This window comes from Bombina bombina, chromosome 1 (assembly GCF_027579735.1).
Source record: "Bombina bombina isolate aBomBom1 chromosome 1, aBomBom1.pri, whole genome shotgun sequence".
NCBI classification, from domain to species: domain Eukaryota; kingdom Metazoa; phylum Chordata; class Amphibia; order Anura; family Bombinatoridae; genus Bombina; species Bombina bombina.
Genome location: NC_069499.1, coordinates 605,289,976 through 605,303,371, shown reverse-complemented (window position 1 = coordinate 605,303,371; position 13,396 = coordinate 605,289,976).

Here is a 13,396-nt window from a genome sequence, read left to right as displayed (position 1 = left end):
TAAGTTTCTTAGCACTGTTAAAGTTACATGAAACCCACGTTTTTTCATGATTCATATTATCAAATTGTATTTGTTCTCTTTTTTTTAAAAAAAAAGCTCAGGAGCGTGCACGTGTCTGGAGCACTATATGGCAGCAATTTTGCAAGAATGTTATCCATTTGCAAGATCACTAGATGGCAGCACTATTTCCTGTCATGTAGTGCTCCAGATGCCTACCTAGGTATCTCTTCAATAACCAATACCATGGGAACAAAGCAAATTTGAAAATAGAAATAAATTGGAAACTTTTAAAAATGTGTATACTCTGTCTGAATCACAAAAGAACATTTTTGGGCATCATATCTCTTTAATGCTTATCGGAAAGAGTTTCAATTTCAATCTTTATGTCAGGTTGGGGAGGCATTGAGGAGCAAAACTGTAGGATTTGACTATGGAATTTATTATTGATAGTTGCTAGGACCAACACTGTTGTATTGGAATACATTACAAGCAAATGTGCATTATGGAATCTGTTTGGTCAGAAGACTTGGTGGTATTGCTTCTGAATGAGAGGGGAAGTCAGTTCAGAATTCCGTAATGGGCAGAGTGTGATTCAGAGGGGTACTGACATTTCTATTAGATCCTGCTCATTTACTAACACCAACAGATTTGTTCCCATAAGATGAAAAGCAATAATAATAATATATTCTTGTATTATAGCACATGCACTTATGGGGCCAATTTAACAAGCTGTCAATCAGCCCCAATTCAGCTGTTTCCGCTTGAGCCTTCAGGCTCGCCGGAAACAGCAGTTAAGTATCAGCGGTCTTAAGACCACTGCTCCTTAACTCGTACGCCTCCTCTGAGGTTGAGGACATCAATCCGCCCGATTGTATACGATCGGGTTGATTGACACCCCCTGCTAGCAGCCTATTGGCCGCAAATCTGCAGGGCGCGGCATTGCACAAGCAGTTTACCAGAACTGCTTGTGCAATGTATGCTGTCGGCATTCAGCGATGTCTGTTGGACATGATTCGCTGAGCGGATCTTGTCTGACAGACACTTGATAAATCGTCCCTTTTGACTGTATACCTATAAGGGCATTAAAATGAATTAAAAAAAACCTAATGAAGTCAATAGTTACCTCCTGTGCTTTGCAGAACAGGCAAAAAGTATGTATGTAGGAACTTTGACAAATATAAATATTCACTTTCACTTTTAAAAATCTGTATATTCAAATAAATGTATTTCCAGCTGCAAAAACCTGACTTATTAGAAGCCTCTAAATGTGAGCAGATTTCCTTTAGTGTGATGTTGTGTTATATTGTTTTATACTTATAAAGTAAATACCACTCTGTATTCTTAGATTTAAAGGGACACTAAAAATAAATCTTTCATGATTCAGATAGAGCATGCCATTTAAAATAGAAACCTTTCCAATTTACTTCTATTATCTAATTTAGTTTGTTCTTTTGGGATCCTTTGTTGAAAAGCATACGTAGGTAGGCTCAGGAGAAGCAATGCACTCCTGGGAGCTAACTGCTGATTGTTGGCTGCACATATGTGCCTCTTATAGTTGTCTCACCTGGTGTGTTCATCTAGCGCCCGGTAGTGCATTGCTGTGCCTAAATATGCTTTTCAACAAAGGATACTAAGAGCACAAAGCAAATTAGATAATAGAAGTAAATTGGAAAGTTGTTTAATATTGTATGATCTGTCTAAATTCTGAAAGAATTTTGTGTATCATGTCCCTTTAAATTACAGCTGAATCCTTTCTTGGTCTTGCAGCTGTGAAATACAAATCCTACTTCCATTGTGTTATTACATAATGTCTAAAAGACAATCACCTAGATTACGAGTTGTGCGTTAGGGTTAAAAAGCAGCGTTGGCCGGTCCTAACGCTGCTTTTTAACGCCCACTGGTATTACGAGCCTTGCAGGTACAGGTGTACCGCTCACTTTTTTTGCCAGACTTGGAAATACCGCAAATCCACTTACGTAAATTGCGTATCCTATTTTTTCAATGGGACTTGCATAGCGCCGGTATTATGAGTCTGACAAAAAGTGAGCGGTAGACCCTCTCCTGTCAAGACTGGTACCGCATTTTAAAGTCAGTAGTTAACAGTTTTACACTACAACGCCGTAGCATAAAACTCTTAACTAAAGTGCTAAAAAGTACACTAACACCCATAAACTACCTATTAACCCCTAAACCAAGGCCCTCCCACATCGCAAACACTAAAATAAAATTTTTAACCTCTAATCTGCCGAACCGGACATCGCCGCCACTATAATAAATATATTAACCCCTAAACCGCCACACTCCTGCCTTGCAAACATTAGTTAAATATTATTAACCCCTAATCTGCCGTTCCTAATATCGCTGACACCTACCTACATTTATTAACCCCTAATCTGCCACCCCCAACGCCGCCGCCACTATATTAAATTTATTAACCCCTAAACCTAAGTATAATCCTAACCCCCCTAACTTAAATATAATTTAAATAAATCTAAATAAAATTACTATCATTAACTAAATTATTCCTATTTAAAACTAAATACTTACCTATAAAATAAACCCTAAGCTAGCTACAATATACAGTGGGGAAAAAAAGTATTTAGTCAGCCACCAATTGTGCAAGTTCTCCCACTTAAGAAGATGAGAGAGGCCTGTAATTTTCATCATAGGTATACCTCAACTATGAGAGGCAAAATGTGGAAACAAATTCAGACAATCACATTGTCTGATTTGGAAAGAATTTATTTGCAAATTATGGTGGAAAATAAGTATTTGGTCAATATCAAAAGTTCATCTCAATACTTTGTTATATATCCTTTGTTGGCAATGACAGAGGTCAAACATTTTCTGTAAGTCTTGACAAGTTTGTCACACACTGTTCCTGCATGCAGCTCTCCTCTAGAGCAGTGATGTTTTGGGGCTGTCGCTGGGCAACACGGACTTTCAACTCCCTCCAAAGGTTTTCTATGGGGTTGAGATCTGGAGACTGGCTAGGCCACTCCAGGACCTTGAAATGCTTCTTACGAAGCCACTCATTCGTTGCCCGGGTGGTGTGTTTGGGATCATTGTCATGCTGAAAGACCCAGCCACATTTCATCTTCAATGCCCTTGCTGATGGAAGGAGGTTTGCACTCAAAATCTTACGATACATGGCCCCATTCATTCTTTCATGTACATGGATCAGTCGTCCTGTTCCCTTTGAAGAGAAACAGCCCCAAAGCATGATGTTGCCACCCCCATTCTTCACAGTATGTATGGTGTTCTCTTTCCTACAAACACGACAAGTTGTGTTTCTACCAAACAGTTCTACTTTGGTTTCATCTGACCATATGACATTCTCCCAATCCACTTCTGGATCATCCAAATGCTCTCTAGCATACTTCAGACGGGCCCGGACATGTACTGGCTTAAGCAGGGGGACACGTCTGGCACTGCAGGATCTGAGTCCTTGGCAGCGTAGTGTGTTACTGATGGTAGCCTTTGTTACGTTGGTCCAGCTCTCTGCAGGTCATTCACTAAGTCCCCCGTGTGGTTCTGGGATGTTTGCTCACCGTTCTTGTGATCATTTTTGACCCCACGGGGTGAGATCTTGAGTGAAGCCCCAGATCGAGGGAGATTATCAGTGGTCTTGTATGTCTTCCATTTTCTAATTATTGCTCAGACAGTTGATTTCTTCACACCAAGCTGCTTGCCTATTGCAGATTCAGTCTTCCCAGCCTGGTGCAGGTCTACAATTTGGTTTCCTTCGACAGCTCTTTGGTCTTCACCATAGTGGAGTTTGGAGTGTGACTGTTTGAGGTTGTGGACAGGTGTCTTTTATACTGATAACAAGTTCAAACAGGTGCCATTAATACAGGTAATGAGTGGAGGACAGAGGAGCCTCTTAAAGAAGAAGATGCAGGTATGTGAGAGCCAGAAATCTTGCATGTTTGTAGGTGACCAAATACTTATTTTCCACCATAATTTGCAAATAAATTCTTTCCAAATCAGACAATGTGATTGTCTGGATTTGTTTCCACATTTTGTCCCTCATAGTTGAGGTATACCTATGATGAAAATTACAGGCCTCTCTCATCTTCTTAAGTGGGAGAACTTGCACAATTGATGGCTGACTAAATACTTTTTTTCCCCACTGTAACTAATAGTTACATTGTAGCTAGCTTAGGGTTTATTTTTATTTTATAGGCAAGTTTGTATTTATTTTAACTTGGTAGAATAGTTATTAAATAGTTATTAACTATTTAATAACTACCTAGTTAAAATAAATACAAATTTACCTTTATAATAAAAACTTACCTAAGTTACACTAACACCTAAAACTACACTATAATTAAATTAATTCCCTAAATTAAATACAATTAAATAAACTGATCTAAAGTACAAAAAAACCCAAACACTAAATTACAGAAAATAATAAACAAATTACAAGATTTTTAAACTAATTACACCTAATCTAATCCCCCTAACAAAATAAAAAAGCCCCCCAAAATAAAAAAGCCCTCCCCCACCCTAAATTACAAATAGCCCTTAAAAGGGCCTTTTGCGGGGCATTGCCCCAAAGTAATCAGCTCTTTTACCTGAAAAAAAAAGTATAAATCCCCCCCCCAACATTATAACCCACCTCCCACACAACCAACCCTACTCTAAAACCCATCCAATACCCCCTTAAAAAACCTAACACTAACCCCTTGAAGGTCACCTTACCGGGAGAAGTCTTCACCCAACCGGGCCGAAGTCCTCAACGAAGCCGGGAGAAGTCTTCATCCAAGCCGGGCGAAGTGGTCATCCAGACGGGCAGAAGTCTTCATTCAGACGGCATCTTCTATCTTCATCCATCCGGTGCGGAGCGGGTCCATCTTCAAGACATCCGGCGCGGAGCATCCTCTTCCAACGAAGTCTTCTTACTAAATGACGGTTCCTTTAAGTGACGTCATCCAAGATGGTGTCCCTTCAATTCCGATTGGCTGATAGAATTCTATCAGCCAATCGGAATTTAAGGTAGAAAAAATCCTTTTGACTGATGCTCTTACATTCTTGCTTTTCAAATAAAGATACCAAGAGAATGAAGAACATTTGCTAATATGAGTAAATTAGAAAGTTGCTTAAAATTTCATGCTCTATCTGAATCACAAAAGAAAAAATGTGGGTTTAGTGTCCCTTTAAGTTAGGGGGGATTAGGGTTAGACTTAGGTTTAGGGGTTAATAACTTTAATATAGTGGCGGCGACATTGGGGGCGGCATATTAGGGGTTAATAAATATAATGTAGGTGGCGGCGATGTTGGGGGCAGCAAATTAGGGGTTCATAAGTATAATGTAGGTGGCGGCGGTGTCCGGAGCGGCAGATTAGGGGTTAATCAATATAATGTAGGTGTCGGCAATGTTGGGGGCGGCAGATTAGGGGTTAATAAGTGTAAGATTAGGGGTGTTTAGACTCGGGGTTCATGTTAGGGTGTTAGGTGTAGACATAAATGTATTTTCCCCATAGGAATCAATGGGGCTGCGTTAGGAGCTAAATGCTGCTTTTTTGCAGGTGTTTTTTTTCACCCGGCTCTCCCCCATTGATTCCTATAGGGGAAATCGTGCACGAGCACGTTCAGCCAGCTCACTGCTAACGTAAGCAGCGCTGGTATTGAGGTGAGATGTGGAGCAAAATTTTGCTCTACGCTCACTTTTTTGCGGTTAACGCCGGGTTTGTAAAAACTCGTAATACCAGTGTCTGTGAGTGGTGAGCATAAACTGCTCGTTAGCACCGCATAGCTTCTAACGCAAAACTCGTAATCTAGGCGAATGTTTTAAAATGTATTACAGTGTTTTCCTATATTTATTTAATGATTTAAATGTAATTTTAGTATGCTCAAAGCAGCATAACATACAATCGAGAAACAGAATGTTGGTCAATACAAAAGTAACTCTGATATTGTATCCTCTTGTACAGTTTTATATGCAAAGTGCTCAATAATCAAAACCGTGCCGTGCACAACAGAATAACGTCATATTGATTAGTGTGTTAAAAGAAATTAGTGTGTTAAAAGTTTTGTGAGCAGCCCAGCAGTGCAATATTACTCTAATTAACTGTTTCACTGCTGGACCGCTCACAAAACTGGCCTTAGAAGGGGAACACTGATGCTGACATATTATTTTGTACATAAGCAAAACCCACAACATATTTTTTTTACAGCTAAGAATTGTTCATCATGTTGATTAATATATTCTCATAAGAATGCTAACATGTTCTCCTGTTCAGTCAAAACTCCTTATATCAATAGTGTGTTTTTATTTTTAAATAATTTTCTTCTGCTATTTTTTTTTAATGTGGTAGCATTAGCTGCCTCTATCAGACAATGAGTAACACAGTCCCCACATGATCTCTATGTACACAATCTGCCACTAACTGTTAGTTTCACCTAAAATGTAAATGGCTTCCCTTTTTCACACAGCTGCACTTTCACATGCATGATAGAAAATGTTGTGTCCTGTTCAGTTTTTACTCAACCAGTCAATACTAGCTGAGCGTTATTCAATGATTTGATGACAATAATAATAATGTACAAAATATGTTTTGTTAAAAGCAAGCGTTGCATAGTTAGTCTCTAGGCGTGAAATATGTTTGTGTTGCTTGACAGCTCAGTATTTGTAATGCAAGGAAACAATTTACTCCTAGAAAGTATTTTACCTATGTACAGTTGTTTCCCTTTAAAGTGATGGTAAATTTTACTGCTGGTCAAATCCGATCTAGAATCAATGCAATATTTTATATGTACTTTTATTCAACTTCTATGGTAAATACGCTATAACTTTGTTGTGTGTAGTAATGATATTCTTATTCCCCCCTCCAGCTGCCCTCTTTAAAACTATTTTTTTCTTGAGGTGATGTTTCTATCTGTTCTCCAGTTGATACTCTAGCCATACCTGTTCTGTTGAGAACTCCAATTCCTCGAGAACGCAGCATTGATCCTCTGGCTTCGCCCCCTTGAACCCACCGGGCGGAGACAAAATAGATAGTGAAGATAGGCAATTACAGTGGCCATCTAATTGGTTGGGAATCCTGTCACTCACTGAGACACGGACCAATCAAATGTATGGAATCACCGGAAGTGACGTCAGATTGGAGTTTTCAATGTATTGGAGTTCTCGATAGAACAAAAGCACTCACTAAAAAAAAAAAAAATGCTTCCAAGCTGCGCATGCACTTTTGACTCCTGACTTGGACATATACATATCAGGAAGAAAAACGGGGGTGGAGGATTCAAAGGAAAACAGCATAAGTAAAACATAATTTAGAGTGTTTTGGTAAAAATGTAAAATAAATATTTAGTGGTTTGCTTGTAGATATTACATATTACAAAAGATGTGTTAGAATTGTGCATAATTTACCACTTTAAAGACTGTTATTGCATAACATATATAAGAAAATTGATCAGCAGAATAATGGCCTGATCATGCTTTGGAGTCAGCTGAGCTGAATGATGAAAATAGATAGTAAACATATTTTTCACACTATCTAACTCTATTAAATAATATTGCTCAATCTGTCCCTCATGTCTCATGACACTTATTTATTTATTATTTCCCATACCTTCCAACATTTCAAAATTCCAAAGAGGGACAGCCTCCCCACGGCTAAAGTGTGATATGTGGTGGGCAGGAGCAGAGATGGGGCTTGAAAAAAATAATCACACCAAAGTAATATAAGTAAAATTCTTAATAAAGTCATATCTTTTAATACTCTTAGGCAGAAAATCAAACCACTGGTATAACTATGTGAGCTCTCGATTTAATTAGCCTTTGCAGAGACAGTGCAAAATATTTTTATCTTAATTGGACATTTAATAATAGATTCTTTAAAACTGCTCTCTGCATTCCCCATTAATATTCTAGATTCTGGCCTTTAAAGTCAACCAAAATGCATAGTAACACTGTCACGCTGCGCCACTCTAGCCGTTGCTAGGGGCGCGGCGTCTCCTTCCCTGCTCGTTGCCAGGGGCTGTGTCGGGTCCGGATGTGTGCGGTGCTGACGTCATCGCCGCACGCCCCTCTCTCTCAGATGCTGGTCTGGATTCCTGTGGCGCGAATCCTGCACCTATGTAAGTCCCTCAATAACGATCTATCACTGCCCAAGTATAGGTGTTACTTTGTGTGCTCCTGGGAGTGATAGATCGTTACTTCAGTATTGCCTTAATGTTTTTGAACCCTGCCTGTCTGACTACTCTGCCTGTTATACCCCTGAATTGCTGGATTGATATACTGCTGCTGAACTCTGCCTGTCTGACTACTCTGCCTGTTTAACCCCTAAATTGCTGGACTGATATACTGTTGCTGAACCCTGCCTGTCTGACTACTCTGCTTATTAACCCCTGTTGTTCTGGATTGCCTCTTTGTTGCCGAACCCTGCCTGCCTGACCATTCTAGTGGTGTACCCATGGACTGCTCTACTGTTGTCAAATCCTGCCTGCCTGACCATTCTAGTGGTGTGCCCTTGGACTGCTTTGCTGTTGCCAAACCCTGCCCGCCTGACCATTCTAGTGGTTTGGCCTTGGACTGCTCTGCCGTTGCCGCTGGGGACTGTCCTGCCTGTGGTGAGTGCCACCTTCCTCAACTTACTAACTTACTGACTACCGGTCGAGTTTGGTCTGATAGAGGAGTATCCCACGAGTATTACATTATACTTGGGCCATGGAGCCAGAGGAAGTGGCACAAGCTGTTTATCTTTAGGGACAGATGTTGGGAACCCATACCACACAGTTGCAGAATATGGATTCCAAGCTAGAGGCTATTACCGCTCAACTCTTCTTACTAGTTACAGCGAGCAATACCACTCCTGTTGTTTCACCACCAGTCCCTACTCCTGGTACTGTGGCTTCTTCCTCTGCTTCTGGAAGTATACCCCGGATACCTTTGGCTGACAAGCATGAACGTACTACTGATTGCAGGGGCTTTCTTAACCAATGCAGGCTGCACTTCCGCAATGATCCTCACACCTTTCAGTCTCACCAGTCAAGGGTCATCTTTATCATTTCCTTACTGAAAGATAAGGCCCTAGTCTGGGTCTCTCCCCTTTTGGAACAGAATGCTCCACTCCTGTATGATGCTGATGATTTCATTTTTGCTTTATCTTCTGTGTTTGGGACTTCTGGCCGTACCTCTGCTGCAGAATATTCTCTCCTGGATCTCCGCCAGGGCAATAGAACTGTGGCACAATTTGCCATCGAGTTTCGCACCTTGGCACTTGAAACCACTTGGGATGGCAGTGCTCTCAAGGCAGCCTTTAGGAGGGGTCTGCATGAATGCATCAAAAATGAACTCACTTATCGTGATATTCCTTCTCTGGATGACTTGATAATGCTTTGTATCAGTCTGGACTCTCGCTTTCAGGAGAGACAAGCCGAGAGAGACAGAACAAGGAGGGTCCTTCCCTCCCGTCCTCCTGTTTGTCTGGTTTCTGCAGTATCCTCTAACCCTTCAGCAGCTCCAGTTACCTCTGTGGAGGAACCTATGGATCTCTCCTCCTTCAATCCTTCAGAGTCTGAAAGACAGAGAAGGAGGGAGGAGACTGAGATTATGCTTTTATTGTGGATCTAACTCCCACCAACTAAAGGACTGTGACATTCGGGCCGGGAAAAGCCAATGCTTAGGGGATAACACAGGGGTACCTCTAAGGATGATCTCTAATAAATCCCCTCACTCCTCTCGGATCCTGGTACCTGTTACCCTTACCTTCCTTCAGAATACTGTCCACACTCAAGCCTTCATAGATTCAGGGTCAGCTGGAATCTTCCTGGATCACCTTTTCATGATTCAAGTTGGCTTGCCTCTTTTGCAGAAAAGACATTGTCTCAAATAACTACTCTGGATGGCACCCCCCTTGGTTCTGGCTTGATCCATTTTGAGTCAGCACTCCTGAGCCTGACTGTGGGAGTCCTTCATACCGAACAGCTGCAGTTCGAGATCATACATTCCCCAGCACAGCCTGTCATCCTTGGTCTTCCTTGGCTTCAGGTACACAATCCACAGTTTGACTGGGCTGAGGTACAACTGGCTTCCTTAGGTACCTCCTGTTTCCACTCCTGCCTTGCTAAAGGCACTCCTCTGCTCTGCATTCCCATAGCCAGTATACAGACTCCTTCAAACCTTCCTTCAGTATATGCAGACTTTGCAGATGGGCTTGAGAAAAAAGCATCCGACGTGCTGCTACCCCACTGTCCTTATGACTGCAAGATCGACCTCTTTTACTGAGCCCCACTTCCTAAAGGGAGGACTTATCCACTCTCCAAGGCTGAAACCAAATCCATGGAGGAGTACATACAAGAGAATCAAGCTAAAGGTTTAATTCGCCCTTCCCTCTCTCCTGCTTGGGCAGGCTTCTTTTTCATCAGTAATCGACTACAGGGCCTTGAACAACATAACCATCAAGAATCGATATCCCATTCCATTGATCACCGAACTGTATGACTCGCTCCAAGATGCTCGCTTTTTCACCAAGTTGGACTTACGTGGGGCATACAATCTGATACATATCATTCCAGGCCATGAATGGAAGACCGCCTTCAACACAAGAGTCTTCCAGGCATTTGTCAACAATGTCTTCCGTGACCTCCTCAATCGCACTGTCATCGTCTATCTGGATGACATCCTTGTTTTCTCTTCCACTTTAGAGGAGCATCATAGACAAGTGAGACAGGTGCTTTTACGTCTCAGAGACAATTCTTTGGTAGCCAAGCTAGAAAAATGTGAGTTTGATCAAGTTCAGATCCAATTCCTTGGTTAAGTCATCTCGAAGGAGGGTTTTGCCATGGATCCTGCTAAACTCAACGCAGTTCTAGAATGGCCTCAACCTACTTCTTTAAAGGAATTGCAGAGGTTCTTGGGGTTCTCCAATTATTACTGCAAGTTTATAAAGAACTTTTCTCAAACAGTCGCTCCTCTCACTGAATTGACAAAACGGAACAAAGACTGTAAACATTGGCCTCCTGAAGCCATAAATGCCTACTCTTGTCTGAAAAAGGCCTTTTGTTCAGTTCCTGTGCTCCACCATCCTGATCCTGACCTACAGTTCACTTTAGAGGTTGATGCCTCCGAGATAGGGGTTAGAGCAGTTCTAACCCAAAGGGATTCTTTGACTTCCAAGTCACACCCTGTAGCCTTTTTCTCCTTAACGCTTTATTCCTGCTGAGAGGAATTACGATGTGGGTAATCGTGAACTCTTAGCCATTAAGATGGCTTTGACTGATTGGCGTCATCGGTTAGAGGGCACCGCCAATGTCATTCAGATTCTCACCGACCACAAGAATCTGACTTACCTAGAGACTTCTCATCGACTCAGTCCTCGACAGACCAGGTGGGCCTTGTTCTTTTCCCATTTTAACTTTGTGGTTTCTTATCTTCCTGGGACCAAGAACAAGAAGGTGGACACCCTTTCCCGTCAGTTCCCTCACTCAAGTGACTCCTCTGAAGCTCCTATTGAACACATCATATCCCCCTCCTGTGTGGTTGCTCAACTAAATACCACCCTTCTGCAAAGATTGCAACGTGCCCAGTCTAGTAAACCTCCTGAGCCTCCATGGCCTCCGATATCCTCTTTGTACCTCTGAACCTACGCACCCCTGTGCTAGCCTGGGCTCATGATAGCAAACTCTTAGGACATCCTGGTTCAACTAGGACTTTCAAGCGTCTTTCCCAACACGTATGGTGGCCTACTATGAAGTCTGACACTCAGGATTATGTGAAAGCCTGCACAAATTGTGCTGATAACAGAATTCCCCAATCCTTGCCTCCTGGCTTGCTCCAACTATTGTCCATTCCCAAACAACCATGGACACACTTAACAATGGATTTCATTGTTGACCTTCCTCCTTCTGACCACCATACAGTTATCTGGGTTGTGGTGGATCGCTTTTCCAGACTGGCTCATTTTGCACTCCTAACCAAACTGCCTTCTGCCAAAAAACTATTGTTTCTTTTTCTCTTGCATGTGGCATTCCTGTGAATATTGTTTCCGACAGAAGTCCACAGTTCATCTCTACCTTTTGGAGAGCCTTTTGTAACTTGATTGGAACCACTGTTTCCTTGTCTTCTGGCTACCATCCTCAGATCAATGGACTAACTGAGAGAGTAAACCAGGATCTTGAAGCCTATCTTAAAGCCTTTGTAAAACGCTTGCCATACCAACTGGTCTGAGTTGTTACCCCTAGCTGAGCTGGCAAGAAACACTCATTGGCACTCTTCTCTTAAATGTTCTCCATTTCAAGCCGCAGCAGGGTATCAACCTAGTGTCTTTCCTATCTCTGCTCAGTCCACTGGGGTTCCTGCTGCAGAACGACACGTCACTGGACTCACCACTCATTGGCAACGTATTCGCTCTCAGCTACGTTCAGCTGTCTCTAGATATAAAAAGTTTGCTGATCGTCATAGAGCTTCTGTATGTGCCATTCCAGTGGGTGAACATGTTTGGGTCTCTACGCGACATATACGTCTACGTCAATCCTGTGACAAATTGGGGCATAGGTTTATTGACCCTTACAAGGTCCTGAGAAGATTGTGTCCTGTTGCCTACAAAGTGGCCTTACACAAAACGCGCATACACCCAGTCTTCCACATCTCACTACTCAAGCCTTACATCAAGAATAGATATACCCGGCTCCGAGCTTCTCCTCCTTCGCTCCTAGTCCGTGGTGACCCTGAATATGAGGTAGCTAAGATCCTGGACTCCAGATACAGGCACAGACAACTGCAGTGCCTGATACACTGGAAGGGTTACTCTGTGTCAAATCATTCCTGGGTTCCTGCCCGTGATGTGCATGCTCCATCTTTGGTCTTCAGATTCCATGCTGCTCATCCTTTGAGGCTGGCTCTGGTTTCCAGAGGGAACCCTTAAGAAGGGGGCTATATCACGCTACGCCGCTCTAGCCATTGCTTGGGGCGCGGCGTCTCTTTCCCTGCTCGTTGCCAGGGGATGTGTCGGGTTCGGATGCGTGCGGCGCTGACGTCATCTCTGCACGCTCCTCTCTCTCAGATGCCGGTCTGGATTCCTCTGGCACGAATCCTGCGCCTATGTAAGTCCCTTAATATCAATCTATCACTGCCCAAGTATAGGTGTTACTTTGTGTGCTCCTGGGAGTGATAGATCATTACTTCAGTATTGCCTTAATGTGTTTGAACCCTGCCTGTCTGACTACTCTGCCTGTCTGACTACTCTGCCTGTCATACCCCTGAATTGCTGGATTGATATACTGCTGCTGAACTCTGCCTGTCTGACTACTCTGCCTGTTTAACCCCTAAATTGCTGGACTGATATACTGCTGCTGAACCCTGCCTGCCTGACTACTCTGCCTGTTTAACCCCAATTTGTTGGATTGATATACTATTGCTGAACCCTACCTATCTGACTACTCTGCTTAT